Here is a 12,617-nt window from a genome sequence, read left to right on the forward strand (position 1 = left end):
AAAGGAAAAATGCAGATATTGTGGGAGCTTATAAATTTATGAGGGTACCTCATGAGGCCTAAGTAAGCCATGGAAAAGTTTGAATCTGGGTGGACCCCAGAAAATCCTGTTCTTAAAGCTAATCCATTCCAGTGTCTGTAAACTACTGTAGACGTGACCTTTTGATTAAATCACCCCAGTCAAGGGCCTTTGTGCCACTAAAAAGAGAGGAACTCCCTAAACTGAGAGAGCACCAAGAGAGCAAGAAGCTGAAAAGCTCCATGGTTTGGAGGAGAAGGCAGAGACCGACAGAGCCCCCGCGTGCCTTGCCCTGTGGCAGCAGTCCAGTATCGCAAGCGACTGACCTTTGGGGAGAGAGCTTCACCTGATGCCTTAATTCAGACAGTTTTCTCAGCCTTGGAAGTGTAGGCTTTTAACGTAATAAATCCCTATTGTAAAAGCCAAGCCTCCTAGAAGCTTTTAGCAAACTGAAACAGAAGGCTTTCTTCAGGTAGTGACAATGAGGTCGAAACATAAATGACAGAGGTTTAGGTTGATGAATGTGGGAAGAGCATTTGGGCATTGGAAGAAAATAGGGCAGAACTATGCCCTGATGAAGGGAGATGCTTGACCTAACTGGAACTGCATTAAGGCCAGTGCGTCTTGGAAGTTGAGAATGAGGGAGGAATGATGCAGGTGGAGAGCGGTCAAGGGCCAGCTCACCAAGGCTGTACCGGCATCCCAATACTGTTTCCTTTGACTTTCCTGTCTTTCCTCTCATGTGTTGTATTTGTTTCTTTTTGCCTAGTCATTTTATTCCCCTCTGTTTATGCTTCTATATTCAACTGTATTTTAATAAAATACATTAAAACAAAAATCTTGTGCAATATAGACTGTTTTTAAAGGAAAACCAACCCAGTTTCCTGTAAGTGAAATGCACCAGAGAAATTGAGTCCATAGAACTTAGTGGATTCCAGGTTCTCCTGATTTAGACCCTGACTGAGCTGGCCCATGATATTTTATTTAGGGAACCTCTATTTCCAAATTTCAAGTCTGAAAATGTCAGTGAAAGACCATGATCTTAGGGACAGGGGCCCAGTGGAAAAGTTGTCTATAACACCATATTTGAGTCTCAGCATTCCAATTCCCCCATCGGACCAAGGGAGGCGAGGAACATCTTGTCTTTTTTGCCTTGTTCTTTTCTTAAATATACTTTTTAATTTTTTTAAGAAGATACTTAGATTACATATATGTTATATAATAAAATAGGGGATTCCCATATGCCCGTTCCCTATCCCTCCCACATTCTCCCACATTAACCACATCCTTCAATACTGTGATAAATTTGTTACAATTGATGAACACATTTTGGAGCATTGCCACTAAGCATGGATTGTAATTTACATTGTAGTAGCATACTTTCTCTCGCACAATTTTTTAAGTAATGACGAGATATATAATGGCCTGTATGTCATTGTAACATCATTCAGGACAATTCCCAAGTCCTGAAAATGCCCTCATATTATACCTATCTTTTCCTCTCCCTGTCCTCAGAACCTAGTCAGCATTAAGTGCTGAGAAGAGGAACTTAAGTCACATGCCAGATATGAGAGTGGAGGCTTTTGATGCCTATCATTAGGAATAAAGGTAGATAATACAGGTGGACTCAGTAAGAATTTTTTAGGATTCTCCTACTCTCAATTATATAGCATATTAAATATAGATCCTGAGGAAGCAATTCACATCATGCCTTTTAATGTAAAGTGACTGAGCAAATGGTAGCTGTTTTTTCCCTGTAGGCTGTATGTGAGAGTGTGCTAGGCCAGAGACGTGGTAAATTTTATTTAGAATCATGAGAATTTGTTGGTTAATTCATTTACATGTTTGTTCAACAAATATTTATTCTATCGTCTGTGCTTGAACAGTTATGAACTTCAGACTAAATTCCTTGCCTTCTAAATGTCCCCAGCTTTATTTTGGGGACAGACTTAGGTATAAGTTTCTTCTGTAGCAGTGGGAAGACTACTTAAGAATGAAGCCAACAAAATGAATGCAAAGCAGAGAAACAGAAACATCCAGGTCTTTGCTGATGTTATTGAGCCTCTCAATCAACTGTGAAGTCTAACCAAACCGAGGACTTTCTAGCTATGTATGCCAATAAATCCCCTTTATTATTTAAGCTAGAGGAGGATTTTCTGTTACTTCCAGCCCAAAGCATCTTAACCACTATGTATATATGATAGAAAAGTTGGGAGATAAATGATAGATGTATGTTGTGAGAAATGTGTCTTTTAAAATTTGAAGTCGGATCAATATATAAAGGCTGTCATTAAGAACACCCATCTCAAAGTACTAACTCTAATACTATAAACTTTCAAAATGCAGAGAATTATTTGTGAAATGAAAACGGAGAATGAAGCATCGATCATTTGTGTGAATTCTCTGTATATCATTAAATAACTATTTAAAGTTTATTCCTCAGAATTTTCAAGGAAGAAGACATCATATGGACAAAATAATAAGTGCATGTACATGTATCTTATTTCTATTAATAAAAATATATTCATATAAATAAAATGGGACATTTCCCTAATAAGTCAGTCATAACCTTTATTTGAAGAAAGCACAAGATGATGAAATGCTTTAGGGGGTTCATAGATACTTGAGAGTTAAAGCTTTTGCATCTCTAATTCCAGTGTTGCTTCAGTTGTCATTCCCAGGCCTAGTACCTTGCAGGTGGGAAGGAGCTTCTGAACCAAATTCCAGGAAGGTTCTGTTTACTTTCTTACAAAGAAAGAAATTCTAATGTCGTATAACAAAACATGAAGTTTTCTCTCCTTCTCTCTCCAATGTACACCTCTATCTGCCCCACTCCATACCAGCTTTGACTTGGATAAAACGTAATGGAATAATCATTTTAACCATTGCTGTTGTTTTTGGTTTTCTTTCAGAGTTTGATCCACCTTTAATATTGCTGCAACTTCATCTCTTCCCTTTCCTTCCATTAGTTCTACTGCTCTGACCTTCCATTCATTTCTATTTGCAGCATTATCTGATTCCTCTCATAAGTTATTGGTAATTGTTTAAACAAACAAAATATATAAAAAACCCAAGTAAGACCTCACCAGTGTAGGCTACTTTGTAGTAAAGAAGAAAAATGGGTGCCTGTCATCGTCATGGGTAAGGATGTGCCTAAGTTTGAGTAGATTTGAAAATGTTACAAGATTGATCAGGTGGGTCTACAACAACGTTGTTCCACTCCAATAAAAGTCCACTTATCCTGACTCACTAGCCAGTATCTATACCCCACACTTGTCTTATGCTTTGTCTCCATAAATTTCATTTGCAGTGGAAGCATCATCATGTATTTTAACCACAACAAAAGCAAACTGTTTTAAGAAAATCTTTTCTTCTGAGATAGAGGAAAAATCTGTTCTTTACTATACCACTTTCCCATCCTCTCCCCTCCCAAAGAAACTAGGTAGTTCTAATAATGAGAAACTTCTCATTTTTTCTCCTTTGGTCCCCTTCATAGCTATAATTTGCTTGCGGTTTGCTTCAATAAATTATCAAAAGCAGTGTGCAATTCTTAAATATTTTTCATGGGCTTTATTTTTCCTTTTCAGACAGGGGTGATAGCAAAGAGTTGGCATAAGTGAACTTTATTAGTACTAAACCCTCTTCCCTTTTCCTTTCTGCTCTCTATGCTGTTTACATCATTGTTCTTCCAAGGAGCTCTTTCATCCTAAAATACTCTTAGTCTCATTCGGTTTCCTTTTAAATAACTCTTCCCACTGCAAGTTCTCCATCTTGATTTGGCAGTTCTAAATTCTGATAATGCAGTTGAGATACAGCTATTCAATATTTCTGAGAGATGTGCTTCCGTCTAGTTTGTGATTGCCCAGAGTTATTTTCCACAATTGAGACTCCTTCTTAATGTGCTTCAAAGAGTGAGGATAAACACCGGCTGTGATTAATAGGAATTAAAAAAATATTAAAGTATGGACAAGCATCCACATGGAGCTATCTGTTGGGAGAAAAAATATAAAGAGTGTGCTATCAACTAAGGTTATTAGAGTCAGGTTGCTTGAAATACCATTTTTTTCCTTCTGTCTTATTCCTGCTTTCTAATGTAGTACTCAAGAAAACTGGAAGATTGTAATGGATAAATTTAAAAGGTTATATTTCCTAAAAACCTTTTTTTCCTACTGTAATGTGCAGGGCCTTTCTTATTTGATGGGAGAGACAGGTAGTTACTAAACCTAGAATGAAAACATTATGTAAAAGTATATGTATAATAAAAGGGATACTCTTCTTTTAAGAAAAAAATAAAAGGTGTGCTCAGGACACTCTTCTTGTCTTCATGAGCATGTCTGTATTCACCTCTACACTTTTCTTGCTACAGGTTAATCTCAATCTCTCTTTATGTCTAGAGAAAATATCTTCAGCGTTATTGTGATTTATAATGTGCCTAATATCCCTTTAAATTCACTTGATAAATTAAAAACAATAAAACAAATGTCAACTATGTTTTGCCTTGACAGGAATGAGAGGCACTTAAGAGAGAAATTCTGTTCAGCCCAGAAAATAAGTTGTAGAGAATAAAAAAAGCTTGAAGAGAAATCTAGCGTTTAATTATATTTAATTGTCACTATGGAAATTTCAGTTTACAATATTGTCACTTTAAAAAAGATATTTTTAGATGTGACATTTTGATTAGGATAATTTCCTGCTTTCAACATAGTATGTTTTTATCATTGTTTGGCTCTGAGCTATCAAGTCAGCAAAACTGTTGACAGATTTTTTGGATTGAATGAATGCAGACCCAAGATGTCTTGGTTCTATTTGGGGCTTATTGAGTTCATCAATATTTTATTAACATAATAAGCCACTTTATGTCATGCTAACTGAATTCAAAGGTACAATGTGGTAAATGGATTTACATAAGACATTGATGAGTTCAGCAAATATTTTATGTGTGCAGACAATTTGGAAAGAAACAGGGTTGAAAGTCTGACTTGGAAAAGCAAATATATATAATATATATAATATTCAATTCAAGGCAATTGAGATTTACAACAAATGCACTCATTTAGATGATTCTTTTGGGAAAGCATTAACTCCCTTCTGTTTGTTGAATTATGTCTAGATGCTAAATTCTAACAGTTTATATTATAGATAATTAAATGTAAGTAAAAAAATAAAATTTATGGGGAAGAGAAGGCTTTGAGGTGCCAAAATTACAGCTATGAATACCAGAGGAAATTGGCCTGAACAAAAGTGTGAAGGATTTTGGTTACTTTAGTACAATAGGTCTAATGACAGGGTACTTTGATATTTTTTTCTGAACATTTTAAGAAGTGCAAGAAAAGGTTGGGTATATTCACCATTGACTAATTTGATTATCATATTATATGAAGGAAGAAGATTAGATTGTGATTCTCTGATAAGAATGAAAATCAATAAACTTCATGATTCTGCTTTTCAAAACCCCCCTCTAAGCTTGAATCTACCAAAGTACCTGTGTAGGATAGATAGAGGTGGCTTTTGTTAATCCATTAGATCCTTACATCTCACATACAGTCAGTATTATATTTGATACTATTTGAATATTCTTTCATCTTTGGAAGACCCCAACACCTACATCCTATGTTTCAAAGGCCACAGAACTTAAAGTAAACATATTAAGTGTGTCTTGAAGATCATAGGAGTGTGTCCCATTCTATTTCTGTTTTTACTTTTTAAGTTATTTAAATAACTGAATAGTCAAATAACTGAAAGAAATATAAAAGTCTTACCATCTAGAAATATGTTAAAATTTTAATACATATTTTCCAGGCATTTCTGTGCATATGCATTTCTTCTTTAACAAAATCAGATTGTATGGGAAGCGGCTGTGGCTCAATCAGTTGGGCTCCCGTCTACCATATGAGAGGCCCTGGGTTCAGTGTCCCGGGGCCTCCTTGTGAAGGCAGGCTCACCCGCACACTGCGGAGAGCCACTGGCCCAGGTGTTGCAGAGTGCAGCCAAGTGCTGCGGAGAGCCGACTCAGCGAGGTGATGCAACAAAAAGGGGGACAGGCAAAAAACACAGAAGAGTGCACAGCAAGTGGACACAGAGAGCAGACAACAAGCAAGCCGTGGAGTGGGTGGGTGGGGAATAAAAATAAATAAATACAGACACAGAAGAGCACACAGTGAATGGACACAGAGCAGACAGCAAGCAAAAAGCCACAAAGGGGGGGATTAAAAAAAAAATCGAATTGTAAGAAATCCTTTGATTACTTAATTTTAATGGAATTTCACTGTATAACTACATCATCATGATGTTTAATCAGTTTCCTCCTTTTACTGGGCCTTTAGTTTTTCCCTCTTTGGGTCATAACCATTGCTGTGATGGATACATATATAGGTCTGATTACTTCCAAGGGTGAATTCTTGTGAATAGAGTTGCAGTGTGAAAAGATGGGCACAGTTTAAGACCTTTCATATATATCTCCAAATTGCCTTCTGGAGAGAATTTTGCAGTTCATGATCATAACAGTGTAGAAAATTACTCCTTTGTCCATGTTTTTGCCTCTATCTCTTCATCTGTAAGACAGGAGTAATGGTACTAATATTATTTTTCCTACTTTCTAGGCTTTTCGGGAAAGCTGATTGCAATGATATGTGAAGTATTTTATACAGACTATTAGAAACGTGACGTTCTGAGGTCCTAACGCAGTTTTCTCCAGTGTGGTTTTCTGTCTTCCTGCAGTGGCTTCTTCCAGCCCCTCCATGGTTGCTGAGTGGATCTCCATGCCCCCTCCCCCATTTCCGACTCTCTCTCATTTTCTAAGTTGTTACTATGTGCTAGACACTGAGATAATCACTTTATATCCAGTCCAGGTAAGGTAAGAGTCTGAACACATGACATTGTGCCCCCTCACCTCAGGTTTGCGTGAAATTACCCCTTTTTTATCTACTTGATCCTTAAAGTCCTGCATCCCTTATTAGTTGGAAATAACCTATCTCCCTCTTGAGTTTTCCAGCCACCCCATATATTTCCCAGGATCCCCTAGGGGGGTTTTTAAATCTAAAGAGGGAGAGGGTCAGTCGAGGTTTTTTTTAAAAATTAATTAATTTTATTTATTTCTCTCCCCTTCCCCCACCCCCAGTTGTCTGCTTGTATTCTTGTCAGCAGCACCTGGAATCTGTGTCTTGTTTTGTTGCGTCATCTTGCTGCAGCAGCTCTCCATGTGTGCGGCACCATTCCTGGGCAAGCTGCATTTTTTTCGCGCTGGGCCACTCTCCTTATGGGTTGCACTCCTTGTGCGTGGGGCTCCCCTATACGGGGGACACCCCTGCATGGCACGGCACTCCTTGTGCGCATCAGCACTGTGCGTGGGCCAGCTCCACACGGATCAAGGAGGTCCTGGGTTTGAACCTTGAACCTCCCATGTGGTAGGCGGATGTCCTATTCATTGGGCCAAGTCCACTTCCCCTGTCTAGCTTTTTGCATGCTCTAAATACAAATGGTTTGACCTACCGATCCTGTGTCTTTTCTTATCAGAGAGGCCATTCTGCTCGCCTCAATGGGTATCCTCCGGCCATACTCCCAGGCCTCTATGTGATGTGCCCAACTGTGAGAAACTCCACAGATGATTCCACAGGGCCCCTACTAATAGAGATTATCTTCCATAATCCATGTATTCTCCTAATTTTAGGTAATTTCTGAAACAGTTTACAACTTTTCTTATTAAAAAAAAAATTATACATGTGTACTCTCTGGCAGGGACTCCGCCATAGGTACTCACTAAAGCTAGATGGCAATGGTGAAAGAATGTCGTCTTCAGAAAAGTCCTTAAGAACTTTGCCTTAGTTTGGAAGGGCCAAAAGACTAGCTTTTGAAATCATCCTTGTGTGACCCAGCCCTGAAATGATCTCTGCACGACACCTGGAGGAGGGCAGTCGAATGTCAAGGCTGCCTGCATGAGAAGGCTTACAGCTATTACAGGGACTAGCGCTTCTGGGTGGGCAGGATCAGAGGGTTCTTGTCTTGAAGTCAACCTCTATGAGAAGAAAAAAATGTGTTCAGGAAAAAAATTATAGAGTTTATTTTATGTAAGAGATCTTCATTGATGGAACTGAAAATAAGCAAACTATTGTCCTGTATTTTCTCTCTACATAGATAGAGCAACATGGTACTCTGACGCCTCCTTAGGGAGATGGATTGATTGGAACAGTGAGAGTTAGATCCACTGAATTTGTATTGGCAGCAGTGTAAGATGGGCTGGTATATTAGTCTTCCAAAAGGACACTTGAGCTTAAGTGACTAGAAAAATACTTAAAAACTAGTTCTTTAGAGCTTTTCTCCCCTGGTTAGGATTTGGATGAACACTGCCAGTGTTTGCCTTTTGAGTCTACTTTTCATGCTTCCATAGTCCACGCCCCCTTTCTAATTGACAACTTTCTCTTTTTCCATTTGTTAACTGCCATCACGTAATTCAGGAAACCTCTTTCAGATGATGACTTTTTCTATGTTTTCACCTTTTACAAATAGTTACTGCACATTTTTGCTCAGAGGTTCATCTATTTTTCTCATTTCTAAGTTGTTTAGAGATGCCACGTATATAACCCCAACTCTTAAAAGTTCTTTAATACTTTCAACCACCTGGTTGTTTTTATCATGCCCATTTTGCATATAAAGAATCTTAGGTTTGTAGAATTGGCATAACTTTCCCAAAGCCTGCAAAGAATAAGTGGAGGAGATTGTTATGAACCTGGATTAACCTGAGTTCAATGTTCATACTTTGCCCATGTTGCTATTTTGTTCTTGCTTTCTTTAGACTCTGTATTGTCCAATATAGCAGCCTAGCCCTATGGCACTATATAAAGTAGCATTAAATTAAAAATTCAGCCCTCAGTCACACTAGCCACATTTCCAGAGATGGTTAGCAGCATGTGGTTAGTGGCTAATACACTGAATAGAACTGACAGACTCTTTCCTTAATTGCCTTAGATTCATTGGCACTACTATTTCCCATCCTCCCTGGTCTCTCCCTGTCCCACATAATGAGATGCCATCTTCCCTTGGCCTCTGTGACTCTGCCCTCTCCTGGATTTGCTCCCACCTCATAAGGTAATTTCTTTTCATTCTCCTTTAGGAACTCTTCAAAGTCTACCCACTCTTTTTTGTTGTTGTTGAAACTTTTGTCTTTCTTGGAGAAGTTGTGAGTTTATAGGAAAATGATGCATAAATTACAGGATTCCCATAGACCTTTCTGCCATCACCACCTTGCATTGCTAGAACATTTGTTAAAAGTGATGATATGCATTTTTATAATTGTATTATTAATTAAAGTCCATGGTTTAACTTAGGGTTCATTGTGTAGTTGTAGTTCCATGGATTAAAAAAAATTGTATTTTCTTATTATATATGCAGTCTAATATTTCCCCTTTTAATCATATTCAGATATCTATTTGAATGCCGTTAATTGCATTCACAGTGTTGTGCTACCATTACCACCATTCATTACCAGAACATTTCCATCATGCCAAATAGGAACACTGTACATTTTAAGGCTCAACTTCTCATTCCCTATTGCTACCCTCTCCCCTGGTAAGCTATATTCTAGATTCTAACTCTATGAATTTGTTTATTCTAATTGTTTTCAAATCAGTGAGATCATACAACATTTGTCCTTTTTTGTCTGGCTTATTTCACTCAACGTGACGTCTTCAAGGTTCATCCATATTGTTGCATGTATCAGAATCTCATTCCTTTTTACAGATGAATAATTTTCCATTATATATTACCACATTTTATTTATCCACTTACCAGTTGATGGACACCTCCTGCTTTTGGCAGTTGTGAATAATGCCACTATGAACAATGGTGTGCAAATATCTGTTTGAGTCCCTGCTTTCAGTTCCTTTGGGTATATACCTAGTAGTGGGGTTGCCGGGTCATATGGTAGTTTTATATTTAGCTTTCTGAGGAACTGCCAAAATGTCTTCTACAGTGACTGTGCCATTTTATATTCCCAGGAACAGTGAAGTAGTGTTCCTGTTTCTCTGCATCCTCTCCAACACTTATTATTATTTTCCACTTTAAAAAAAATAGCAGTCATTCTAATAGATGTGAGATGGCATCTCATTGTGGTTTGGATTTGCATTTCCCTGGTGGCTAATGATGTTGAACATCCCTCATGTGCTTTCTGTCTGTTCATATTTCTTCCTTGGAGAGATGTCTTTTGTCCATTTTTAAAAATTGGGTTGTACATCTTTTTGTTGTTAAGTTGAAGGATTTCCCTTTATGTATACTGTAATTAATTTTTTTTTGATATGTGGTTTCCAAATATCTCCCATTGTTTAGGTTGTCTTTTTACTTTCATGATCTATTCCTTTGAGGAAGAAAAGTTTTAATTTTGATGAGACTCCATTTATCTGTTTTCTTTTGTTGTTTGTGCTTTGGGTATAAAGTCTAAGAAACCATTGCTTAGCACAAAGTCCTAAAGTTGCTTCCCTATGCTTTCTTCTAGGCATTTTGTAGTTCTAGCTCTTATTAAGGTCTTCGATCCATTGTGAGTTTATTTTTGTTGTATGGGTGAGGTAAGTGTTCTTTTTTTTGCAAATGGAGATCCAGTTCTCCCAGCGCTATTTGTTAAAGAGACTATTCTTTTACAATTGAGTGGTCTTTGACATCTTTTCAGAAATCACTTGGCCATAGATGTGAGGATTTGTTTCTGAGTTTTCAGCTCTATTCTATTTGTCTATATATCTATCCCTGTGCCAGTACCATGCTGCTTTGTAGTAAGTTTTTTTCTAAGATTTATTTTTTATTTATTTCTCTCCCTTCCCCCCCCCCCCAGTTATCTGCTCTCTGTATCAATTTACTGTGTGTTTTTCTGTGTCCACTTGTGTCTGTGGCACCCAGAATCCGTGTCTCGTTTTGTTGCGTCATCTTGCTGTGTCAGCTCTCCATGTGTGTGGTGCCAATCCTGGGCAGGCTACACTTTTTTCGCACTGGGCGGCTCTCCTTATGGGGTGCACTCCTTGCGCATGGGACTCCCCCATGCCAGGGAAACCCCTGCGTGGCATGGCAATCCTTGTGCACATCAGCACTGTGTGTGGGCCAGCTCCACACGGGTCAGGAGGCCCTGGGTTTGAACCTTGGACTTCCCATGTGGTAGGTGGCTGCCCTATCCATTGGGCCAAATCCGCTTCCCTGTAATAAGTTTTAAGATCAGGAAGTATGAGTCCTCCAACCTCATTCTTCCTTTTCAAGATGGCTTTAGCTATGTGGGGCCACTTACCTTTCCATAAAAATTTGAAGATTAGCTTTTCTATTTCTGCAAAGAAGGTTGTTGAAATTTTAATTGGAATTGCATCAAATCTATAAATTTCTTTGGGTAGTATTGACATCTTAGCAATATTTATTCTTCCAATCCATGAACACAGAATATCCTTCCTTTATTTAGGTCTTCTTTAATTTCTTTTAGCAATTTTCTAGTTTTCTGTACACATGTCTTTTAGATCTTAATTAGATTTATTGCTAGATGTTTGATACTTTTAGTTGCTATTGTGAGTGGAATTTTTTTTTAAAATTTCTTCTTCCAGTTGTTCATTATTTTTGTGTAGAAACAGTACTGATTTTGGGGTGTTGATCTTGTACCCTGCCATTTTGCTGAATTCACTGATTAACTATAGGAGCTTTGTTGTGAATTTTTCAGGATTTCCCATGTATGGAAGAATATCCTCTACAAGCAGGGCAAGTTTTATTGCTTTCTTTCCAAATGGGATGCCTTTTGTTCTTTTTCTTGCCTAATTGCTGTGGCAACAACTTCTGTACAGTGTTGACTAACAGTGGTGACAGTGGGCATCCTTGTCTAGTTCCTGATCTTAAGGAAAAGGTTTCAGTAGGATGTTAGCTTTGGGCTTTTCATATATGCTCGTTATCATGAAGAGGAAGTTTCCTTCTATTTCTAGTGTTCCAAGTGTTTTTTATCAAGAAAGGCTACAGTATTTTGTCAAATGTCATTGCTGTCTTGGTTGAGAGATCATTTTTTTTTTTTTTCCCCTTATGTTGAATCAGTCTCGCATACCAGGGATAAATCCCTCTTGATCATGATGTATAATTCTTCCAATGTACTATGAAGCCATCTGGTCCTGGGCTTTTCTTTGTTGGGAGTTTTTGATGACTGATGTAATTTCTTTACTAGTAATTGCTTTGTTGATACTATTTCTTCTTGAGTCAATATAGGTAGTTTGTGTGTTTCTAAGAATTTGTCCGTTTCATCTAAGTTATGGAATTTACTGGTACCACTTCTTCAAACTATCCACTCACAGTCCTTTTGTTTTTTAAAATTTATTTATCTATTCCATACACACACACACACACACACACACACACCGCCATTGTTTGCACTTGCTGTCTGCTCTCTGTTCATCTTCTTTTTAGGAGGCTCCAGGAACCAAACCTGGAATGTCCCATGTGGGAGAGAGGCACCCAATCACTTGAGCCCTTTGCTCCCTAATTGTTGTGTTTCTCATTGTATTTTCCTTGCTGTGTCCTTTGTTGTGTCATCTCATTGTGTCAGCTCATCACACCAACACGTTGCATCAGCTTGCTGTCTTGCTCATCTTTTTTAGGAGGCA

The 12,617-nt window shown here is 38.0% G+C and overlaps 1 protein-coding gene across 2 annotated transcripts in view; it reads left to right on the forward strand.

The window, feature by feature from the left end:
• The window catches only part of C14H8orf34 (chromosome 14 C8orf34 homolog), a 441,268-nt gene that overhangs the window by 23,912 nt on the left and 404,739 nt on the right, over positions 1–12,617 (forward strand). The gene's annotated exons all lie outside the window — the stretch shown is intronic.

This window comes from Dasypus novemcinctus, chromosome 14 (genome assembly GCF_030445035.2).
Source record: "Dasypus novemcinctus isolate mDasNov1 chromosome 14, mDasNov1.1.hap2, whole genome shotgun sequence".
Taxonomy (NCBI): Eukaryota; Metazoa; Chordata; class Mammalia; order Cingulata; family Dasypodidae; genus Dasypus; species Dasypus novemcinctus.